The sequence below is a fragment of the Teleopsis dalmanni genome, chromosome 1 (assembly GCF_002237135.1).
Source record: "Teleopsis dalmanni isolate 2A chromosome 1, ASM223713v2, whole genome shotgun sequence".
Taxonomy (NCBI): domain Eukaryota; kingdom Metazoa; phylum Arthropoda; class Insecta; order Diptera; family Diopsidae; genus Teleopsis; species Teleopsis dalmanni.
Genome location: NC_051846.1, coordinates 72126772 through 72135446, shown reverse-complemented (window position 1 = coordinate 72135446; position 8675 = coordinate 72126772). Strand labels below are relative to the sequence as shown.

The 8675-nt window shown below is 26.8% G+C and overlaps 2 long non-coding RNA genes across 3 annotated transcripts; both read left to right on the top strand.

Moving 5' to 3' along the window:
- The first annotated feature begins 937 nt into the window (after positions 1 to 937).
- On the top strand, positions 938 to 1431 carry LOC119684410. Its single transcript, XR_005252752.1, has 3 exons — positions 938 to 1046; positions 1149 to 1257; positions 1328 to 1431. It is a non-coding gene; the product is annotated as an uncharacterized LOC119684410 (long non-coding RNA).
- Positions 1432 to 7120: 5689 nt separating this feature from the next.
- LOC119673003 lies at positions 7121 to 7614 on the top strand. Of its 2 annotated transcripts, none has more exons than XR_005251977.1 (3): positions 7121 to 7229; positions 7335 to 7440; positions 7511 to 7614. It is a non-coding gene; the product is annotated as an uncharacterized LOC119673003 (long non-coding RNA). The 2 variants fall into 2 exon arrangements; XR_005251976.1 differs by having other exon boundaries at positions 7332 to 7440.
- Positions 7615 to 8675: the final 1061 nt, after the last annotated feature.

Here is an 8675-nt window from a genome sequence, read left to right as displayed (position 1 = left end):
TAACTGATTTCCGTGGCTTAAAAGAGATTGTAAGTTTTCTATTGTATATATATTCGTATATTTAAAGACAATTAAATCAAATGCCTATCACATTTTTTCATTATTTGGAAATTTTTGCAAGGCACGCGTATATTATCAAAATAAGCCGACATAATAACAACTCATGGTAAGAAGAGATCGTGAACAGCACCTGACATATTCAAATATTTCATTTAAGGCGGCAGTTAAAAATTAAATCTAGTGTTTTCTTCTCTACAGAATTTTCTACGAGTTCTTCTTTTTTCTATTATTATCATATTGTTTTTGTTATTTTTTTCGACTTAAGCCACTTGTGTATACAACGTGGGCTTACGTATTTTAATGACTTTATTTATTGATCACATTTAATTGAAGTTTTTCTGCTGTTATTATATTTTTGCTTGTATCTAGATACTTGGTACTGAGATTTTCCTATTTGGTACCTTTTTTGCGATATACGACTTTTGTTTTTTATAGCGTCTTGCTGTTAAGGTTAATATTTAATACTTAATTATTTTTCTGATCAGGTGCTATGTAATGGAGAACCTCAGATAAACCATATGTAGACAAGACAATGTATTTGAATATAATATACATGAATAAAAGAAATTCGTGCAAAAAAAAAATTAATAAAAAAAATTTATAAATAAAAAAATTTTAAATAATAAAATTTTAAATAATAAAATTTTAAATAAAAAAAAATTAAATAAAAAAATTTTAAATTAAAAAAAGTTTAATTAAAATAAAGTTTACAAGAACTCACGTCATGCAAAAATTTTGAACTTAGGCGATTGGTATCTGAATTTGTATTTAAAATTTATATTTATTTGTATTTATATTGTATTTATATTTAAGTAAACTGTGATAATTTATTATAATGTCAGTTAGTTGGAAAATAAGTTTTTGAAATATTGTTGTTATTAAAAATAATAGTGTGTGTTTGAAACACAGATATTATCTTCAATGTATAGAAGATAATAAACGTTCCACAGAAATTCAAGTTGATCGCAAACGAACACGTGAATAATGTGGGAATAATCACAACAATATTTTAAAATTTATATTTAATATTTAAAATTATATTAACAATACTTGAAATAAATAATAAATATATTTTTTATTAATTTTAGAAGTCTTATGACGATGCATTGGTTTGCCTTGGCTGTGATGACATGCCTACTACTGACGATACTAAGTATGGGCATATATAATTTCCGTTTATTTTTAGAAATACGTGAAGTAAGTTCAAATAAATAATTAATATATATTTAACAATATTTAAAAAACTGTAAAAATAATTTTGATCTAGCTTAAAAGGCCAGGATAACGAAAATTTAGACAGTGTACGTGCCAATTTTTATACGCCGTCCGGTCCGTCGACCCGGATTTCAATTTTTAATCGTTTATTTTATTGGTTTTGAATGATTGGTTTTGAATAAATTTTTTTGTTGTTCAACAATTTAATTAGTATGTTCAATTTAATTTGTTAGTTTGTAAGTTAGTATGTAAGATAGTGCATTGAAAGGGTGTCCCTCATAGCACTTCATTAAATAAATAAATAAAAAAAATATGCACACATCTCTCAAATTAAGTAATACTTTTTCTGGAAACCCGAAACAATTCATCGCTAAAAATAAATTCTATCTGTATAATAAAATATAATAAGAAAAGAGTATATCATTCATCTGGATCTACAAAAGCACAAAAATTCAGAAATTCAATGGAATGATACTACAGGAGACTTCTTTGGTTGGATAGTCTCAGGTAATATCGATATAAGAACTGAAAGTACTACACTCGATATAGCAGATATCGACTTCTAATATTCTCTTTAAAAGATGTCGTACTCAATTACAAATGTAATTCAACACTGTAAGCAGAATCGACATTAACTACAGGAGACTTCTTTGGGATGGATAGTCTCAGGTAATATCGATATAAAAACAGTAAGTACTACAATCGATATAGCAGATATCGACTTCACACAGATAAGCTGTCAAGGGAAATACAATTTCTCACTGATAAAATGTGTGTTATGGGTAAACAGATCGATACTGATAAAGAGATTTATATGATAATTTAAAATATCAACATGGGAATGAGTTGTACAATATATTAAATATATAACTTACAATATAGAATATATCAAATTTAGAAGAGTTTAATCAAAACAATTATTAATTATTTGAGTTCAAGCGCTCCAACACAAGCATTACTGAGATGGAAAAAGAATTTAAGTTTTTGCGTAGCGAAAATAAACATTTGAACGGTGATAAACTTTTGATGGAAGAAGAAATATATGATTTGAAAACGTGACTAGAAACGGAAGAAGGAGGCAAAACTAAAGCAGTCGCACTATAGATTAAGTTAGAACACGAAAAAGATGAACTTCCAGAATAAATAAAATTAACTCAAGATTACTGTTCCACTAATGTGGAGCCAGATCCTTTCGCATTACGTTCAAAATAATATTACAAGATAATATTATAATGGTATTAAGGAAAAACACAAAAGTATTGGAAATTAAATCAATTAACTCCTAATTGGTTGAATATAAAAAAAAATGTATGCTAAATATGTATATATGCTAAAAGTATTAAAGCGCTAAAGAAAGCTCTAATGATATATAAAAATTTAACATTTAAAAAAAATCACTTTAAGTCTCAAAGAAACGTGACCATTATAAACGGAAAGAAGAATTGGAACTAAACTTAAAGCATGGTTATTTAAAGCGTGCCTTTATCGTTCATAGATTCAAATTCTTGCACTTAGAAAACAATCCTTAGAAACAATCATTCGTGGTGTAAGAGTAAAGACGTTTCTTTTACTTAAATATATCTTGGACAAAAATGTTCATAAAGGTCCATTTTTTAGACAAGATAATGGCAAGCGTGATCGATATCAAAGATATATAAATTTCATTAAAACTGTATTCCCTGTTAAAAATAATCATTATAAATGTTTCGGTGGTTAAGTTTACACTCTTAATTGTATATTACAATTGCCCTATAATCCTTTCAAGAAACATCCAACACTTTTATAAATCTAATCTGGAAAACTAAACCAAGGTTGTTTATAAAACACATTTTTAAATATAAGACCAATGTCAGGTCTCAACACTCATCCATCAATTAATGAAATAAGATACAGCTTACCCAGACTGGTATCAATGAAGATTATCGAGCATTCAAAATTTCGTAGGAGCAGCAATTGCAAATCAGATGATTAAAGGTTTCTGGAAATTAAAAAAGTATGTCACGAAGAATTTGTTTTTAGACAATCTAATGATAATAACATTTTAAATTGAATTCCTTCCACTGATACAGCAAACAATATCACTTTACCAGTACAGAGATACTTTATAGGCTGACCATGGTGTTAATAAAATTTTTCTAAATAAAATCAACAGTCCAAAATATATAGAATTTACGTTAAAATTTTATAATTTAAATAAAAATAAGTTTAATTTCATTTATTTGACTATTTCATTTTTTTCTAGATTTGGTCTTTTATTAGTTTCAGTAATTTTTTATCTTTATTAAATTAAAGGTTTTAAGTATATAGTAATTGAATTTTAAATATATTGTAGCACCTAATGCAGTTTAATATCTAATATCATCTTTGCTTACGTCTTCAATTATTTATAGAGCAGATTTTGAAATGAGAATTAGGTAAATTGGAGTGCTTAATAAGCATATAAATTAATGCCTATTAATTTGAAAATAAATTGAAATCTAGTATATTATAATTATACAAATTCATGAAAAAACCACAAACAACTAAAATAGGTTATGATGATATGACCGAAAAAAATATTATGGGTTCATTAAATTGTTATTATAAGTGGAAGATGGACTGATATTTTATACCGTATTTCACGGAATGTACAGAAAGTCTCAGTTTCCAGTTATAAACCGAGTGTTTAATCTTAGTTCAGATTTATTAAGACTTAGAAAGCTGCCATAATGTTTGTTGTAGACATAAATGAATTACGAGGATTGCCTTACGGCTTTGGTATTAGAAATAACATAGGCCGTGGTGTTAGAATAAGTTCGATATTTTATACTGTCGGTGCAGTTTGACAAGTCAAGTAGATACACCATAAAACTCCGCAATTTCTGATATTGGAATAAAAGTACCGCTTTTGCAAGCTTGTCACATACATCATTTCCGTAAAATTCTTATGACAATGGGTTCTGCAAGGTACAGATATGGTTTACTTTGTTCACACATTTTAACATAATTTTATTAATTTTATTTTTAAGTCATTTTATTTATTTTAATAACTTTTTGTTGTTTTTTTTTTATTTAGTTCATGACTTATTAAGTAAATCCACTTATTTTTAAATGAGTTATATTGAAATAAAAAATTATTTACTTATTTAATATAATTAGTTGCATTTTTGTGATTCACGTAAACTCTCTGCAACTTGAAATTAATCAAAAGCTTTAATCGATAAGATAGTTTTGAAAATATAAAGCACTTCGTTAAGAAAAAATAAAACAAAGAAGAAGAATTTAATACCAACAAATCTTGAGTACAGTGAAACCAGTTAATCTGGGAGATGCTTCCAGCACATTCATATGTTATCTATGTACATAATTTAAACTCATACATAAATCAAAATTTGAAATTCTTAAATTTCTTTATTAAATACGATTACTTAGCATACTTTTCATATGAAAATTTTATGCAGAGCCTCGTCGACTACATAATTAAAGATAGAAAACAGAAATTCTGTATGAACCTCAATAGATGTAAACATCTGTTTCAAAAGAAAAAAAACATTAATATGAGACCCATAAAATATATAAATATTGATATGCATATATATATATTTACAAACATAATAACACGCCTATATATGAACTTTTAGTTTTTGTCATAACGCGGACCTCAATTTAGATTACTTATTAATAGAAGAAAAAATAATAATAATATGTTTTTGAGAATTAATGCAACTTTATTTTATGAAAGAGTACAAACAAATAATTTTTAAATTTAGATTTAGAATTTTAAATTTAATGAAATTAAATCTAGTTTGGAAAATAACTTCATTGATAACTCAAGAGACATAAATAGTCGATCCATCCTATACTACTATCACAGAATATTTATATAAAAAATTATATCGCAAATTTGATTTAGCGCTTTGAAGTTTATAATATATACCAGTATACAACATCAAAACGACCATTTTTATTGTTGGAGTACTACTTTTCGAAACCTTTACACCGAAACTATATAAATACAAAGAATGTTGACCATTCTCTTACTACAAACTAACTTTCAACCCTTTCAAAGCTTCTCTATCCAATTACGTTCAAGAACGGTAATGCCGTTTTGCCACCACATCCCTCATAAGAATCTCTAGTATAAAAGTGTAGACACTAAATCCATCCCGTCGAGATTAGATTATTTAATTAGTATTTTATCTTTATCGTTGAACAGTCTGAGAAGCTGTCAAAGAAGTAGTTTTCTAAAATTCTATTTCTTCTGAACGCCAAAACCAGGCATTCACAAAAGAAGTGTTTTTTGGTTTCCTTCTCCCTGTACGTTTCCACAATTTCTACAATGAGGATTAAGAGGAATGCGCAGTCTCTGTACGTCGGCTCCTGTACAACAATGAATAGAAAGAACTGCAGTAAGCCTTGCAGTGTTCGTTCACACGATGTATTTTGATGAGTTCGTAAGATATATTTTTATAAGTAGATCACCAAGATTTGATGATAAGTACTTTATTTATGCTTCACCAAGATTTGATGATAAGTACTTTATTTATGCTTAGAAAACCAACATTTTGAGTACTTGTACTTTAACTTTAAAAAATCCACTTACCTACAAGTAAGGGCTGTAACTAGTAATTCACTTTCAAAAAATATCAGTAATTTAACAAAATCAAATCTTAATAAACAGTCACATCGCATTAATAAGGAATACACATAAGATATGTAATAATATAACCTTTGATTAATTTCAAGAGACTAAAGGTGTTTAGTTATCCTGGACATTACTACAGATTTACTAGTTTATATTCCAATCACCGTTAAGTAAGTCTTGTGTCTCACTTTGGAGTTGAACGCGTTGTGGTATCAGGAGAATAGTTTCGACTTCTTATTTATATTATATATGATCAACTAACTGATTTCCGTGGCTTAAAAGAGATTGTAAGTTTTCTATTGTATATATATTCGTATATTTAAAGGCAATTAAATCAAATGCCTATCACATTTTTTCATTATTTGGAAATTTTTGCAAGGCACGCGTATATTATCAAAATAAGCCGACATAATAACAACTCATGGTAAGAAGAGATCGTGAACAGCACCTGACATATTCAAATATTTCATTTAAGGCGGCAGTTAAAAATTAAATCTAGTGTTTTCTTCTCTACAGAATTTTCTACGAGTTCTTCTTTTTTCTATTATTATCATATTGTTTTTGTTATTTTTTTCGACTTAAGCCACTTGTGTATACAACGTGGGCTTACGTATTTTAATGACTTTATTTATTGATCACATTTAATTGAAGTTTTTCTGCTGTTATTATATTTTTGCTTGTATCTAGATACTTGGTACTGAGATTTTCCTATTTGGTACCTTTTTTGCGATATACGACTTTTGTTTTTTATAGCGTCTTGCTGTTAAGGTTAATATTTAATACTTAATTATTTTTCTGATCAGGTGCTATGTAATGGAGAACCTCAGATAAACCATATGTAGACAAGACAATGTATTTGAATATAATATACATGAATAAAAGAAATTCGTGCAAAAAAAAAATTAATAAAAAAAATTTATAAATAAAAATATTTTAAACAAAAAAATTTTAAATAATAAAATTTTAAATAATAAAATTTTAAATAAAAAAAAATTAAATAAAAAAATTTTAAATTAAAAAAAGTTTAATTAAAATAAAGTTTACAAGAACTCACGTCATGCAAAAATTTTGAACTTAGGCGATTGGTATCTGAATTTGTATTTAAAATTTATATTTATTTGTATTTATATTGTATTTATATTGTATTTATATTTAAGTAAACTGTGATAATTTATAATAATGTCAGTTAGTTGGAAAATAAGTTTTTGAAATATTGTTGTTATTAAAAATAATAGTGTGTGTTTGAAACACAGATATTATCTTCAATGTATAGAAGATAATAAACGTTCCACAGAAATTCAAGTTGATCGCAAACGAACACGTGAATAGTGTGGGAATAATCACAACAATATTTTAAAATTTATATTTAATATTTAAAATTATATTAACAATACTTGAAATAAATAATAAATATATTTTTTATTAATTTTAGAAGTCTTATGACGATGCATTGGTTTGCCTTGGCTGTGATGACATGCCTACTACTGACGATACTAAGTATGGGCATATATAATTTCCGTTTATTTTTAGAAATACGTGAAGTAAGTTCAAATAAATAATTAATATATATTTAACAATATTTAAAAAACTGTAAAAATAATTTTGATCTAGCTTAAAAGGCCAGGATAACGAAAATTTAGACAGTGTACGTGCCAATTTTTATACGCCGTCCGGTCCGTCGACCCGGATTTCAATTTTTAATCGTTTATTTTATTGGTTTTGAATGATTGGTTTTGAATAAATTTTTTTGTTGTTCAACAATTTAATTAGTATGTTCAATTTAATTTGTTAGTTTGTAAGTTAGTATGTAAGATAGTGCATTGAAAGTGTGTCCCTCATAGCACTTCATTAAATAATTAAATAAAAAAAATATGCACACATCTCTCAAATTAAGTAATACTTTTTCTGGAAACCCGAAATAATTCGTCGCTAAAAATAAATTCTATCTGTATAATAAAATATAATAAGAAAAGAGTATATCATTCATCTGGATCTACAAGAGCACAAAAATTCAGAAATTCAATAAAATGATACTACAGGAGACTTCTTTGGGATGGATAGTCTCAGGTAATATTGATATAAGAACTGAAAGTACTACACTCGATATAGCAGATATCGACTTCTAATATTCTCTTTAAAAGATGTCGTACTCAATTACAAATGTAATTCTACACTGTAAGCAGAATCGACATTATTATTGGATCTGATTTGATGCCTGAAATTTTACAAACAAAAATTCAGAAATTCAATGGAATGATACTACAGGAGACTTCTTTGGGATGGATAGTCTCAGGTAATATCGATATAAAAACAGTAAGTACTACAATCGATATAGCAGATATCGACTTCACACAGATAAGCTGTCAAGGGAAATACAATTTCTCACTGATAAAATGTGTGTTATGGGTAAACAGATCGATACTTATAAAGAGATTTATATGATAATTTAAAATATCAACATGGGAATGAGTTGTACAATATATTAAAAATATAACTTACAATATAGAATATATCAAATTTAGAAGAGTTTAATCAAAACAATTATTAATTATTTGAGTTCAAGCGCTCCAACACAAGCATTACTGAGATGGAAAAAGAATTTAAGTTTTTGCGTAGCGAAAATAAACATTTGAACGGTGATAAACTTTTGATGGAAGAAGAAATATATGATTTGAAAACGTGACTAGAAACGGAAGAAGGAGGCAAAACTAAAGCAGTCGCACTATAGATTAAGTTAGAACACGAAAAAGATGAACTTCCAGAATAAATAAAATTA